Source organism: Aedes aegypti, chromosome 1 (genome assembly GCF_002204515.2).
Source record: "Aedes aegypti strain LVP_AGWG chromosome 1, AaegL5.0 Primary Assembly, whole genome shotgun sequence".
Classification (NCBI taxonomy): Eukaryota; Metazoa; Arthropoda; class Insecta; order Diptera; family Culicidae; genus Aedes; species Aedes aegypti.
The window spans coordinates 68093636-68110170 of NC_035107.1; the positions used below are offsets into that span (position 1 = coordinate 68093636).

The window sequence follows — 16535 nt, forward strand, 5'->3', positions numbered from 1 at the left end:
AAGACGAAAGGTACAACTCCACCCTCTTTTCTTGAACCAAATACAATTAGTTTACTCAAATGAGGTCAAGTATCTTGGCATCACACTTGACGCAAAACTAAATTGGAACACCCATCTTCAAACAATCATAAATAAAGGTCTCAATTCACTCTGGGTTTGCTCAAAGACCTGTGGTAAAACATGGGGTCTAAAACCCAGTATGATCATGTGGATCTATAAAACAATCGTTCGGCCTAGAATAACCTATGCGTCCCTTGTTTGGTGGCCTAAGACAAAGGAAGCTACGGCTAGAGCTAAGCTGAAAAAAATTCAACGTACTGCCTGTATTGCCATAACCGGTGCAGTTCGTAGTACCCCCTGGTTTGCCCTAGATGCTATACTCAATCTGCCCCGGCTGGATCAATTCATAAAGCTGGATGCTGAGAAAAGTGCTCTTAGGCTAAAACGATCAACAGTCTTACTTTCAAGGGACTTAACAGGTCACCTGAGTATATTAACCTTCCAGTCGTCGCGCGGTTTGCCACCGTCGGAAACACCACGCTGCTGTTGTGAACGAAAAGCGAGGTTTTTGCAGCTGTGTTGTACAAAATACAAAAGCGCGACGACTGAAATGTTAAATGAATTTTCGATAAATCCTATTGTTGAAAAATGTAGTGACTGGATGGAAAAAGTGGTAAACTATGACTCGCCATTCACGGTGCTCTTTCCTTCTCGTGAGGAATGGGAAGGAGGTGGACCCACCATTTCACCGGGATCTATTAAATTCTACACAGATGGTTCAAAAATGGATAATTTGACAGGGTCTGGAGTATACGGACCGAAAACCAAAATCTCTGTCTCTCTTGGACAGTGGCCTACAGTATTTCAAGCAGAAGTCTATGCAATCAAGGAATGTGCGCAGCTGTGTCTTAAAAGAAATTACAGACATGCCACCATCTGTATTTTCTCTGATAGTCAAGCAGCGCTTCAATCTTTGAAGGCTTTCACTTGCAACTCAAAACTTGTGTGGGAATGCATTCTTGCACTGAAATCCCTAGCTGAACGCAATCGAGTTAAACCAGGACATACGGGTCTAGAGGGTAACGAAATTGCCGATCAGCTAGCAAGGAATGGATCAACCAAAATGTTCATTGGTCCAGAGCCATTCCTTGGCATTTCAAACTCTGCACTAAACACGGAATTGAACAACTGGTTGTTCGATCAAATTCAATCAAATTGGAATACAGTTTCCAATGCGAATCAGTCCAAAAGGTTCGTAACAATAAACACGACACAAACACAAAAACTTATAGGTCTCAACAAAAGGGATCTCAGCACATACATCGGTCTAATAACTGGTCACTGCCCAAGCAGATACCACTTATACAAGATCGGTGTCGTCCAAAACACAAATTGCCGTTTCTGTGACGAGACGGACGAAACCTCACAACACCTTCTCTGCTCTTGCAGTACACACATCCATCGTAGGTTCAAAATATTTGGCAAGCACTACTTACAGCCAGCTGATATTTGGAACGCATCCCCCAGGGAGGTGGTTAGCTTTATTAGGCTGATCACGCCAGATTGGGGGAACTACAACACTGCAACCTAGGACTTCTGCCCATCAATGGCAGATGGTTCAAAGTTCAGTCAAATGCGCAAAGTATTCCGGAGGCACATTTGCTACTGGAAAACATTGTGTACATAGAGTAATAGGGTATATCACAATAGTCCTAACAAATGGACGCAGTGATCCCACACCCGACAGAAGAAGAAGAAGAAACATGGCTGACGCGTTTCTGTTGCGGTTGTTTGGCAAAATTAAGAATCTTCGTGGTGTGTTAAGAAAGTTTTTTTTTTTAATTTACCGACGGAAATGAGCTGGAGTGTATTAAATAAATCAATCTTCTGGAATTGCAGGTGAGAGAAACCTATTTGTGTCTTCGAATTTACGATAATGAGGTAGCTATTTGTTTGCTTGGAGACCGGCGATAGAATTTTTGCCACACAACACATCATTCCATTTTGCAGCGCGATAATATCAACTACGGCAATGTAATGTATAAAGATTATCAGACACATGTGAAAAATAAACATTATTGGCATTGATCAGTTTTGTTTTCTTTTATCGTCATCCGGAGCCCTATGGGAACAAACGAAAATGAAACAAGAAAGAGGAGCACTGCAGGCTACGCTGCGATAAAATTCAACGACGTGTATTTTCATGCTCTAAACATGTACACGAAAATAAACTTAAATTTACATTATAGTTTTAACTGTGTATCGTTCTACATTTTTGTTACAATTCTTGTCCTTGTTTACAGATATCATCATGTGACTCAGTGATTTCTTTTAATAAGTCTGTTCTTCCGAGTTTTGCTGTCAAATTGCTTCATAGAAATTTTAGTTACGGTTTAGTTAGAAAACATTTGGAGCGAATCTCGTTGTTTCAATAATGTTGAATCCCAAACTCGGGGTGAAATGCAAGTTCATTGGAACGGCAATGAAACGTTATTAGCTTTTGATATTACTATGCAACGGAACTAGAATTAGGTAAGTTACAGATGCTTTTATTGATTTATTGATCTCTGAAGCCTTTTTTAAAAAGCATCTCTTTGAAAGATGTTTTGCGTGCTTCTTGGGATTGAATGATCAATTCTGAAAGCAGTTGTCAACTATCATTTTTAAACTTATTCGGCCTAATGAACCTTTTGGCTTAATGATCCATTTGGCCTAACGAACTTCGACCTGATGACCCAGAATCTTAGAAAACAATTGAATTGTTTTCAAATATTAAAAAAAAAGTTTAGTAAGCTATAAAAACTTTCTCTCGTTAATAAAGATAGAAATTATTAACGAGATTCTTAGGCATGGACCAGTTTATCTCGGGATCAACAGCTTTACTTCCCTTCCGAAAACAGTCGTCACCCTAACATTTGTTCATAAGTGACTATCTCGGGAATGGGATTCGATCCCTGGTCCTTGGCGTGAGTGGCGTGTGTTCTAACCACAAGTCCGTCCCCAAAACTTCCTTAATATGCGTGTTGTGGCCTTACATATCAGTCAAAAATAAAACAGGAAGGACCTGCTTTAGGGATGAGACTGTTAAGGTCGGCACGTTGGAGCTGGTCAAAAACCCAAGTAAAACTCACTTTCTTGGCTTTTAACTTTATATTTTTCCCAAATTACTGGTGTGTGTAGTGTCTGGGTATGGCGTGTGCAACGCTGCGGCCGGCCGGAAATGGAACACGTGAGGGTTGTCCTGGGGGTTGCTGGGCTGAATTCGGATTTCTGAGGCGAGCGGCACGCTCTTCGAGTTCACGACTGGGCGATGGCTGCGGAGATAATTCGATCTCTTGGATGTCGGAGGACTCTCAACGACGGTCTGGGTATCTGGGATGACTTCTAGAGCCACTCGGATGCTCTTGGTGGCTTGTAGTACACCACTCGGAAGCCGACGGTCCGGGAGTGGTCAATACCAGGCGAAATCGGCCTATAGTAATGGGTCCTGAGGGAGAACGGAATCGGGCAACGGTTAAACCAAGCGACAGGATTTACTCATAACTGTCGTTGATAGTTGGTTCCTTCATACCTGATTCGGATATAGTTGTCGAACGAACTTTAATTTCAACGGTTAATTTGAGTACACTGGGCATACGGTTAAATCTGCGAACTGGTTGTCTCGAAGTTCTAAATTGAATAGGCTTTGCTCTTGGCTCAGTTCGACCCAGATGCCTGTCCCTTTTCCCTCTATCCCTTTCATCCTTTATTTTCTCTTTTCGACGAGGATTTAACTGTGGTAACCCTTTTTCATCTTTTTGGCTCAATCTTATGTGTGTTGTCTTAGACTTGTTCAATGTGTGGTGATAGTGTATTAACAAATTTTGTTCTTATATATAATAATAGTTTAACAGATAGGGGGGTCTGTAGCCTTGAGGTTACGCTTCCGCTTCATAAGCGGAAGGTCATGGGTTCAATTCCCAGCCCCTCCAAAAAAAACCCGTCCAGCCACCAGAAGACGCCTCACGGAGCACATCCATCCTCCGTCAGTATCAGATGGTGACTGAGACAAACTGACCCTCTTCGCAGGCAGCTAGCCTCACTAATAGCAGAGCTCTCTCCTACCTGCTCGGTGTGAGAGTAAAAGAGTAGGAGAAAGTGAATCTAGATGTAAATATAGATAAGTTGAAAATAGATCTGTATCGATAAAGCAGCTACAGATCAACTGAGTCCGGCACAGTAGTGGCCACGAGCACGGAGTGCCTATTAAAAAAAAAAAAAAAAAAAAAAAAAAAAAAATAGTTTAACAGTTTACTAACATTTAACAAACAACAGAATAACAATTAACAGTATCTCAAGATTTTCCGTTATGGTTTTTGAAGAAATTTCAATAAAAACCTATCAAGGATTTTTTAAGTAAAAAATTATTAAAGATATTTGATAAAATAATCCTAGAAGAACAGCAGCAAAAAGTTTTGAGTTTGAAGAAACTCTCCAGACTTCTTTTTTTTTTAATTTCCGGAAAAAAAATTGTAGACAAACTCGTTGATGAATTCTTTGAATAATTAATGAAGAAAAGCCTAGCGAAATGTCTAAACAATAGGAAGAATCTCCCATGTATCATGTTATTGAGCTTGAGCTTGATTGGCCGTCCGTGGATGCTACTCCAGTATCGCCAGATCAACTGCACTTACACAAGGAACCAACCGAATGACTGTTTGGGACTAACAGACACCCTCAGTGTATAAGTGCTGGTGATCTTCTATTTTTAGGCAACAATGACGCCTGTCACGTCAGAATGCAGACCAATGAGGGAAAGGGGGAGGAATTGATGATGCATTAAACTGGCTCCCACAGTAGACCGGATATACCCCTGCATTTACGCCAGTTCATGCGGAAGTGTATGGATTGGGAGAAAGGCATGGCAGAGAGGTTTGCTTTTGTGGTTAGCAGACTGCCTATGTATCAGGCGTGAGGAAAGGCATGCGCGTGGAAGAATGGAAGCGTTAGGGAAACGGTTTCTCGTCCGTCTCTGGTTCTAGCGTTTGCTATGAACGAATAGTTTGAGTGTGATAGATTAAGAATGAATAGAAGCAAGTGAGAGATATACAACTACAAAGTACGAGGAAAGGGACGGGCCTGGGATTGAACCCATGACCTTCTGCTTATGGAGCAAAAGCGGTAGCCATTAGACAACCAACCCCGTCGTTGATCTCCCGTGTATCATGTTATTGAATAAAAACAAAAGCCTATTTATTGGCGGAAAACATGCCTCTGAATTCGGCCTTCTGATACCTGTATTCCAACACTTACCGTTCGTTCTAATGTCCTTCCAGCTCCTCCCTTCGGTTGTTATGCGTTCACTCTCGTCACTCGAATTAAGTTGCCGATATCACTGTAATTCGGCTGAGAGATTCAGACACTGGGAGAGGTTCGTCACTTCACTTTCGTTGAAATTTTGCGTTCGCAAAATTGCACTGAAACCAATTGATACTTGCTTTTTGTGGGATAACTTTTTCAATATCGATCCTGAATCCTTTTCAAGGATTTCTTCGTACTTTCACCACCTTTCACTCGCGTTCAATCGCACCACTTCTAGAATCTTCCCGACGACGCTGAAACTTGTCACCGCGCGCGCACACTGACACTTTCGTACTCGTATTCTAGTGGGATCACTTCGCGAACTGCGTACACCAGCTGCTAGCTGCTCCGGTTCTCGACCAGAACTAGATTCCTCCGTTGGCACTGAATCCGATCGCTGATGGCCGCAGTGGCACCGAACACATTTCCACCCCCGCACTTTCGCGCATAAATTGATATTCTCGCGTACTCAAACGTGTTTTGATTGATTCCGGCTTCGATCCTTGTTCGTCAAAACGCAAAACTCCCACTAATCTCCGTGCGGTTTGGATGCGAGTACAAATTCTTCACTCTCGGTGATTGACCGCCGAGAGTTCGCTGTATCCGAATTTCCTTGGTTAAATCGCCGCCTCCTCCTCAACTCACGCACGCTTGTAGATCACAGATCACCTTATGCTTAGGCGACAGGTTCTCTCCGATCTGAAATTCAAACCAAAAAACGAAAGCACTTCAGTTAAACGCACAATACCCGATTGCCTGTTTGCAACGCGCGAGCTCAACAAGCTTGACAGATATAATTCTGATTCGATTTGGACGGGTTCGACCAATCAACTGATCAGCGGAGCGACGAAAAATGGTGCTTCAGTTGTATAATGATCTTGACGCCGTTTGTCGTTGGTCGTTGATCGTGTTGCAAAATATGGGAACTGGACCTTCCGGACGCGGACAGCCAGCGTCGTCATCATAATACACGCGCGCGCTCCAAACGGATGACTTTGCGTGCGCAAACACCTTAGCTATGGAGCGCGTAGTCAGTCTTCGCAGAGTCGAACCAAGCATGTCACGGTGTGCCACTTATTGTTATTATAAAAAATAGACTTAAAAACTTTAAACGCCAATTTGTTGCTATAGTTGTTCTGCTTCTCTAAACTGATTTAAAACCTACATTTTTGAGTTACGCCCTCTTGAAGGAGTAAGCGAAAAAATCAATTATATGAAATTATTCAATCCCATGAAACCTTATTATATTTATCACATATGTTAGTTTTTACCTGGTTATGATATTTTCATAGAGTGGAACCTCCATGAGTCGATATTAATGAAACTATTTTTTTGTAGCTGGTTATTTAAGCTTTTTTCTGATGCAACTAGATTGCGATTTAAATTTAATATTTGAATTAATAGTGAAGTTCTGAAGAATTCAGTGGCCCCACTAGCAATAAGTTTATTTCCGGAGAATTTCATAGAAATTTCAATAGCTGTCTATTTGTAATTTTGTAACATTTTACAGATACCGATGATATTTGTTAACCCGTATCCGCCTAGCAAAAGGAAAAAAATAAATTGTCATCATCTTGGCAATTCATGATGGATTGCTTTCGTTTTAGTTCGAATGGAATCGTCTGGATGTCTAGTTTTTTGAGGATCATTGGAATTTTTAGAAATGTCTACGGGTTCGGAGTTATTCCGGTGGGTCACTGTGTGTAAAAATAATCCCAAATTATTTTTCAATCAACTTTTATCCAACTTATTAGTATAAATCTGACAACAGCTCAACTTGTTTTTATAGCTTCGATTACGGACATTATGCGAGAAATAAGATACTCAGATACTCAGCTTTGGCTTTGTGTATTTTTTCGTTTATTAACGGGACCTTCTCAGAACCGGCCGACGATAGGTCAATTTGATTTTTCTTCTAAACTGTGTAAATTTGGGGGTTTAACTTCATAAAAAAAAAACAAAATTATCCTGTTAGAGTCCCGTTTTACGAAGCCCAAGCTGTCCCTTTATCTAATTAAGTTACCATATGATGTCGGCATTCAAAACTATAAAAACAAAGTGAATTATTGTCAGATTTATATCTGTTAGTTGGGTAAAAGTTAATTAAAAAGGAATTTTGGGTCTTTTTTACCCGACTTAACCCGGTAACCCACCGGAATAACTCCGAACCGATGAAAATTTCCAAAAATTCCAATGATAGTCAACAATCTAAACATCCAAACGATTCCATTCGAACTAAAACGAAAGCAATCCGTCAAGAATAGTCAAGTTAGCAACAATTTGAACTTTTTTTCCATTTGCTAGACGGATACGGGTTAACGAAAACTGTAAAAAAAATAGCGCGCTTTGTTAATTTAGATTTGTTGAGACTTAAGAGGAATCATTAAAACAATCTGTAAGTATGTAAATTGAATTTCGAAGGATAATTATCCCGGTTCTCATATTTGGAATTTAAACTAAAAATAAATGTACAGAATTTATTGATGAAAATTACGTTATATGTTTTGGACTTTCACAAAAAATGTCCCGTTCTTTTTCTATTACGTTATCGCCTACAGTTGAGACGCTTATCAATATGACACTCTACACACTTATACCTTACTTTTTCAATCAGTGTACCATTAACCACGCAATCAAGACAAAACTCTGTCATATTTGAATGAGCTGGAAATTATCATTTTGGATATCTTAAGATTCAAATCTAGCAGATTTTTTCCAAATATGTTAAGACAAGCTTCATCGACAATTCTTTCCGCGTAAGGACTTTTGTATAAGATGGCGGTACCATCATCAGGTACCAGTTTACCTCAAAGTGGCAGTTCTGATATGTCGTTCAGATTAATAAAGAAAGGGGTCTAAGTTGTTCCCTTGTGGTACACTGAAAGTTACTGGGTAAACTTTGCTCTTCATTCCATTGACCATGATGTGTCCTGATCAGCGAATCAATTGTCACCCAACACTCAGCAACAAAGGCATTGTCATCTCCTAGTCTTGTTGTAACAATTTTATTCCGCAACATCAGTTTTTCACCACTTGAACATAATATGACAATGATCGATCACCACGTGAGCAGCGATTTTCCTGGCTTCGCATTGGAATTTTCGAGAACTTTCTCCGTGTTGGTAAACATTGACACATTATCAATCAGCATCCATAGGCCTATTCAAATGACGTCTCTAATCAGCTGATCGGGAAGCACTTTGACATTTCTTCTATGAAAATGACAGGCCCGTGTTAGCACCGGTCCTCCACTGATGTAAACAAATGCAAACGGATCTGTCACATGAAAAGACCTATAAAACAAATCTGTTTTTGTTTAAAATAACTGACTACGCGCGAGTTGAAAAGGTTGCAATAATGTTGCGCTCTGTGATTGTCATGACAATTTTGCTTTTGATTGTTTCCTTATCCGTAACAGTTAGGACAAACGGTTGTGAGCGAGCTTGCTTTGTTGTTTGTTTTTCGTCTGTTTTGATGATAATTTGATTCAAAGGTCCTGATGCTAAAATGATAGGTACATAAAGAATTCGTATTGCAATAATCGTTCCACCTTCCAAAAAGCAATATGTATGAATTTCGATAGTCCAGTTTGCAGCGTCAGCGTGTGTGGATGATTTTGTGAAATGATAACAATGCTTATATTTATGTAGTTTTGGCACATTTTTTCCCTTTTTATTGGGAAACGTAATTGATGTTTTGCTATTTCACGAAAGGTCTATTACTATGAAAACAGACGCACTCGCAAAACCGAGCATTGTGCATAGGGTGAGATTTTGAATCTCATTTGTACTTAAAACTGTAGTTGATACGTTATTGCGACTATTGGAAATTCATCAATTCCAGTTGCCTTTGTATCCCAATTTCAAATAATTGGTAACATCTCAACCTTCGACGACGTCGCAAAAAAATAGAAATAGATTGCATCTTTCCATAATATTGAACCAAATAATAATATCTTCGTCTGATGCCAAGGTGTGCTTGTTATTCACCGACCGTCGTAAAAAAGTATCGCCAACCTTAACAAGATCTGTAATTTCCAGTTTTCGACGCGTCCGGCAATTCGATGCAACACGGTACTTTTTCCAATAGGGTTCTAAAGCCATGTCTCAATTTTAGTATCCAACGCTAAAGTTTAGACCAGAAACACATGATCTTACAATTTCTCATCGTTATAGGCTGTTTTTCATCCCGCGATCACTAAATTTTTAAATGATTTTCGTAGGTTACGCTGTCCAAAAATCAGTTTTTTACGGAAAAAGTTTTGCGTTGAGATTTTGTGTTGGTAAAAACAATGAAATATAAACCATATAAGAATAATGTCACTGGTGTTCCCTTTGTTCTCGTTCAGAAACATGTTGGGTACATAATTGTCAAACTGTCAAACTGCATACATTTTCGCGTTAACATTTATCGCCTCGCCTATCTCCGCCAGCAAAAGATGTTCCTACTGCGACGCCAGTGACATTCTTCTTCTATGGTTTATTACTTCTATTGTAAAAACTCAAATTTTTGGTATGTTTTGTTTTCCGTGTCCCTTCAGAAATGTCAGATAGGAACAACCCCAGTGTTAAAACTTAAACCCCTGTGGTATTTTTGTCGACAAAGTTAACGTCAAACATAACCAAAAGTGTCAGGGTTCATATTTGGAACCATTTTAAAAATTAAAGTTTAAATAATTTATAGCCGTTTTTTGAACTGGAAAAAATGCTAAAGTGGTTGAAAGAACATGCTCTTTCGAATTATTAAATAAAAACAAGAATTTATTGAAAGTTTCAGAACCCATTTAACTCGTTGATTCCATTCCAAAGAATATTTGCGTTATCGATCGATAAAATTTTGTGATGATACGCTGACTTGGCTTGTTTCTTGTATTCAGCCAGTTTTTAGCTTGAGTGTATAAGAATATCTTGCTTACGATTGCATTGCCATCTTTGGTATAATATTTTGCGTATGCCAAATTGCGGTGGATCACTGGGCCAGGTCGAATAACAAGGGTTCTGTGCTTCTGTGCCCCTAGAAGCAGCAAAATTCAAGTCACAGATAATTTCTCGCGCAACGTTTTAAAAAGACCTATCTAATATTGAAAAACTCTCTTTTTTACTATCTCTTTAATCAACAACTGAGTCACATTAATTTCTTCTGTTGCGGTTTTTGTAGGATTGGTAATTGCCTTTAGATCTATAGTAAAAAACTTTCCACAAGTTTTAGTATTCCACTGTTATAATCGAACGAGAGCGAGAGAGGAGAGAATCTCTGATTTGTACATACGTCCTTTAGTAATGTGTAGCGAGATTTCCAGAAGTGGCTATAACGTGGCCACTATGTCAAGGAGTTTAAGAAAATCTCATCAGCGTAAACCTTCTGATAAACGATTAAATTGTATAACCATGTCTCCTGCATTTCATTGATCCTATGTACAAATGATCATTTTCAGGTCCTCGGGATGCCTTAAATCTATGTTAAAGTAGACAATTTGTATCTTAACATCTGTGTCAAGCTTATTGGAACGTATTTTAGTGAATTATTATGTTCGATGTCTACTTTTTGAGAATAGGGTCCTAAAGCCCTGTCCCGATTTTAGTGCCAAACGCTTAAGTTTAAGCCAAAAACACATGTTTACTCAATTTTCTGATGTTTTCCGTTGCTTTAAGTCGAACAAAACATTTTTTTAGATTTTGTCACACCCCTTGGCTTAAACTCAAATTTTGGGTGTGTTTTGTTTTCCGTGTCCCTTCCGAAATGTCAGATAGGAACAACCCCAGTGTTGAAACTAAAACCCCTGTGGTGTTTTTGTCGACTAAGCGAACGTCAAACATGATCTCAAGTGTCAAGGTTCATTTATGGACCCAATTTTAAAATTAAAGTTTAAATGTGATATAGCGGTTATTTGAGCGGGAAAAAATGTTAAAGTAGTTGAAGTAACATGCTCTTTCCGGTTGTTAAATAAAAACAAGATTTTATTAAAAATTTTAGGACCCAATTGAATTCGGTTTAGTATTCAATAAATCTAGACCCTGTTCGTCAGACCATTAAGTCCGAGTTGCCGCATCCAGTACACTCTAAATGTTGCAAAACTATTAATTTATAATTTTGAATACCAGTCCTTAATGATGCTAATTAAAATAATTGCCATTGGAAAGAAATAAAGATAACTTGGCATGTCCCAAATACTCGGCTATTTTTACCCGACTTGACCCAGTAACCCACCGCAATAACTACGACTACATGAGTATTCCCGAGTTCCTCCGGCCACTTCTAGAAACTAGATATGTGGGCCAGTATACTAGCAAAAAATTGTTTGAATCCGTTAAGTATTCGCTGATCAGTGAGGGTTTTAGTATTTTTGCTTTCACTCAGGCGGGTTAAGTTCTTCATTGCGCTGTTCAGATGTGGTAGAGTAAATTTTTGTTTAAAGCGGAAATATTTGAAACTTAAGTAAATTTAATAAAACTACAACCTTTTTAATCATGTTTGCTAAACAAATCCAGAAAGTTGAACAATAATGTACATTTTATCAAGATCCCTTTCTTAAGAATGACTATTTCGAATACTTAACAAGTTTCAGAAACCTATAAGCAGTTTTGGAGTAGCTACGAGTGGATATCGGCATCTTATAAAAAAAATTCCTATCAAAACAATGCGTTAATAATTATTTTGTTTTACATTTTAGTGCCAAACATTATTATAGAGATTGATAGAATAAATATTATTGCCGTAGCCGCAACAAATACGTTATTCGAAATAATGAAAACAATAGGATATACGAGTAAAAAGTCCACTCATTTAAGTTATTTTGTATTTTTATTATAAAATCAATAAACTGTAAAATGGGGTCTTATTTCAAGTATTATTTGAATTTACATTGATTAAAAATCATATTTTAGAAGAGCTTTAAAGTTATGACAGTTTTCTGAACTCAACAAGGATGAAAACTGCTTATAATTTCTTTAAACTGAATACATTTCAACCAAAACTCTTCAAAGCTCACGGATATAATTTATATATTGGATCCAACAAAAAAAATAACATTGTTGCTCGAATTATTGGTTTTGGTAGCAAAAATATTTCTCATAAATTTACCTAATCTCCATATATATCTACTTATAAATTGTTCAAGTGTTCTTTAACAGCGTAATAAAGGACTTAAGCAATGAAATAGCATTTGAATGTTGTGTGCTGGAATTGGGTAAATTTTAGACACAAATTCAATACTTCTCCATTAATCCAAAGATGAAATGTATAGATATGGTGATTATAATGACGTCCTTTGTGTTAATCGTCAGTCATTGATTGAAACTGATGGATTTGTTTGCGGTCTACGGCAATGTCTTCATCATAAAATTACTCTTCGAGTTCAGTGATTAGATATTTTATAAAGCTCAATGGGTGACCTCTGACGATTTTTCTATGTTAAAGTGAGTTAGGGTCAGTGTTCTCTTAGTGGACAGTCCCCTATAGTCGCTTTAGTGGCTTTTTACGGCCGTTTTGCTTCAAATCTTTTCAAAATATTTTTTGAAATGAAGGTCAGGAGCTATTTATCTAAGTACCGTTGACACATAGCTTGATTTTGTTCAAAAAATAATCGAAATAATTAGTTTTGCTTAAAATTTGAGCTTCCTTGCGCCTATAGTAAACCTATTGTTCCTATAGTAGCACTGCTGAGAGAAACTATTTTTTAGTGTACGAAATAATTAATAAATTAAGAACTTTTTTTACATCAAACGAAAGCTTTTGATCCATACTTTGAAGGAAAAACATAAAAGCTTTGTAAAAATACGGAATTGATTAGTATTTTGCCAACGCCGTGATGCCAGTGCTACTATAGGAACAGAAATTAGAAATAGTGCTAATATAGGCACATGTATTCCTAAAGTGGCACAAGCGATAATAAATACAAACATATGAATTTTATTAGTTTTCATATTTTTCCCACAAAACCAAGATAAAAAGCTTTCAGATGATGTAAAATTAATAGCGATAACGTTATTTTTCGATTCTATACGAATATTTGTTCTTAGCTATGCGGCTATTGGTACATCGACCCTATTCCATAATAAATCCCACATAAACTGAAGGGCTGGCGCTGCATTATAGTTTCACCGATAGACCTGAAATTTTGCACAGTTGTTATGAGACACAAATGGAATCCAGAAAGTGCGCTAGAGCGAGAATTATTCTACGTATTCGAACCCTCTGAGCAGAACTTCAATAAAGAGAATCGAAAATCAAATTGAGTATTTTACCTTATTTTTTTGCAATTTCTCATCGTAATAGGCTGTTTTTCATCACGCCAATCTGTCATGAAACGGCCTACTTTCCTGCACTGAAGTATGCTGCGCGGAAATAGTCATTACGCAACTGAAACCATTGCTTTAATGATTCATTACGCAACGTTTTCTCATTACGCAACTGTTTTGAGTTGCGTAATGAATCATTGCACAACACTTTTCAGAAATTGTATAATGATGGTGAATGCATTCCGATATAATTTCTGATACCCTCAAGTGGTCTTCTACGAAATTGCAAAAAATGTTGTACGTAACTCGTTGCAGAACAACCTTCCTGTATTGTTGGAACAATAAGAGATCATTGCAGCCAACACAATGTGAAATAATTGACTTTATGTCAAACATAGTTAATTTTACAATGGATCAATGCACCAGTTCACTCGTTGACATTTGGTCGGTTCCGTCTTTTCTACGTGACCATGGTAACTAGTGAATATGACACTACTCAAACGTCAAATTAGTGAACTCGTGCAAAAGTCCATAATTTTCTCTGCTGTTCATCTGATCATGTTGACAGTCCATCGCAGTTTGTTGTTTTTTAAACTGCTCACTCTTCTAAGCGGAAACACATACATCGGAGTTAATGGCGTAGCTAAATGACAAACTAACTCGTTCTTGGCAAATGTTCATCATACAATACACTGTTAAAAATAATGAAGATTACACGTCATGTAAACTTCATTTATGCCATGTAAACAAAATGTCATGTAAATTTAAGTCTGAAATCATGTAAAAATGTGTTATATGTCATGTAACCACTCAGGATCCTGCTGGATTACATGACATATAATTGAAGTTTACATGACATATCATGTAAATATCCATGATACTCCACGCTCCAATTATGTGCATTATATGTCTCAGAAATTTACACGTTTCGTTCGAACTGTGTACAATTACATCAAGTCCTGTTATCATATAATGTTGTTACAATGAATAACGAGGCTAGTTTTCTGTTCCAGATAAAACAGAATTGGTTATGACTTTTTGTAACATTAAGTGCTTTAAATTAATTTGTAACACATTCTGATAAAATCTTGTTATTAAATGATTTTTGTTAATTAATAATGCACAGAGGTGTAGAATAAATATTTCAACAGTCCGGCGTTTAATATTTTAATGGCTATTTTTTCTGATAATAATAGCAAACGAAGCACCGCGATCCGAGCGTCAAGTCGCAACTCGCGACGAGTTGTGTGTTTTAGTGAGCAAGTGGACAAATATGGGCATATTTACGAGGTTGAACGCGCGCGCGCGATTCCGTTCCTGCCTACACACGCGGTCGATTGGTCGGTTCGGTTTGGTTTGCCACTCTCGGTAGCTCCTCCGCCGGAGGTGGAAGAAGAGATCTCTCCCCCCAGTTGGTACAACTTGCACTTGAAGTTGGATCCCCCGATCAGATGGGAGGACACATTTTTTAATATTTGCGAAGGTGGATTTACTTTTAGGGGAACATGGCTGTTTGGATTGCTTTGTCCGATCCGAAGTGATAAAGGAGGATTTTTATTGCGTTTTCAATAAATGTCGGCCAATGTCAGAAATTAATTCGTTCTCGTGGATGTGCAAATTATACGTTGGGGGCGCTCTTTGTTGATGTCGTAAATAAAGCAAATCAGTATGATTTCTTTTGACTTTGTACTGAATTACATTACGAAAATAATGTAATTCGAAGCAGTACAACAAGCAGATCAAAAGAAATGTCAGTTCAAACGAGGAGTTACTGTAAAAAAATGTCTTCAAGGAATACCAAGCTGGGGGTCGTGGGTTTGGTTCCCACTGGTCGAAGATCTTTTTGGGTTGGAAATTTTCTTGACTTCCCTGGGCATAGAGTATCTTGATACCTGCCACACGATGTACACATGCAAAAATGGTCAATTGGCAAAGAAAGCTCTTAGTTAATAACTATATAAGTGCTTATAAGAAGCATCAGGCGCTGTCCCAGTTGAGACATACCGACAGAAAGAAGAAGAAAATGTAAGGAACTACTGGAGCAATTCCAGGAGAAATCTGTGATGTGTAGTGATTCAAATATATGGACTGCAGTGATTCAAAATACACCGAGCCTCCGAAAACTTTATTTGGGTGAGATGACTGTGAAAGCTTACGACCTCCAGGCATTTCCAAATGTCGACACCTCTCTTTGCGTGACCTTCGATGACCCGTATTCGACCAACTTCATGCGACATTTTGTGTTTGCATGCGCACATGTACGTACGTACATACCCATATGTCACACAAGCCAGCGAGCATTTGACGACCATCCGCAAGTGCATGACTCAACTTTTTTTAAGGTGAAAACAAACAAAATCCCAAACAGCGCATCAACAACAACATACCTAGTCATAGTCAGTCTTCCTCATTAATGAATGGGACAAATTTTTACCCATAACTCAGAGAATCGGCATAAACTTTTGACGACTCGATGTTTTTTCAAGCATTTCAAAACGCTCGTAAGTGGGAAGTCTGAGCGGAATAGCCAATGAGATCGACTATCGACCAAAACTGAAGCCCCTCGGGATGGGCGTTCGTTTGCACGCGCGATCTGTATCTGTAAATGCTTCGAATACGGACCCCAGACTAGGTCGTCGCGGTCGGTTCAGTGAAGTGTCAAGTGTAAAAGTTTGTCAGACGGGTGGTGGTGGTGGCGTCGTGGAAATGAGGCATGCTTCCTTTTACGGTTAAGGCGCCTTCCGACTTGTTGTTGGCTGATTTACAGTTCCCCCAAGTCGACTCAAGGTCATGGTACAAATTCAGGTCAGGTCGTTGTTTGAATGGCGATAATGCTTGTAGCTAAGATTGTGGGTGATATGGAACTAGGTTATGGGTGAAAGAAAGCTTGAAATATCGACATAAAGTAAATTTTACAATTCGAATCATGGTGATACCTTATCGTACCATGAAACTCAG

General features: G+C 38.4%; 1 protein-coding gene across 2 annotated transcripts in view; it reads right to left on the reverse strand.

The window, feature by feature from the left end:
• Window positions 1-16535, reverse strand: part of LOC110674718 — a 409506-nt gene that overhangs the window by 372727 nt on the left and 20244 nt on the right. The window contains exon 2 of one of the 2 annotated variants that reach the window (XM_021838803.1): window positions 5293-6039. The gene's annotated coding sequence lies outside the window, so the exon portion shown is untranslated. Of the gene's footprint in view, window positions 1-5292; window positions 6230-16535 lie in introns of those variants that run through there. The other variant, XM_021838795.1, reaches the window with a different exon arrangement.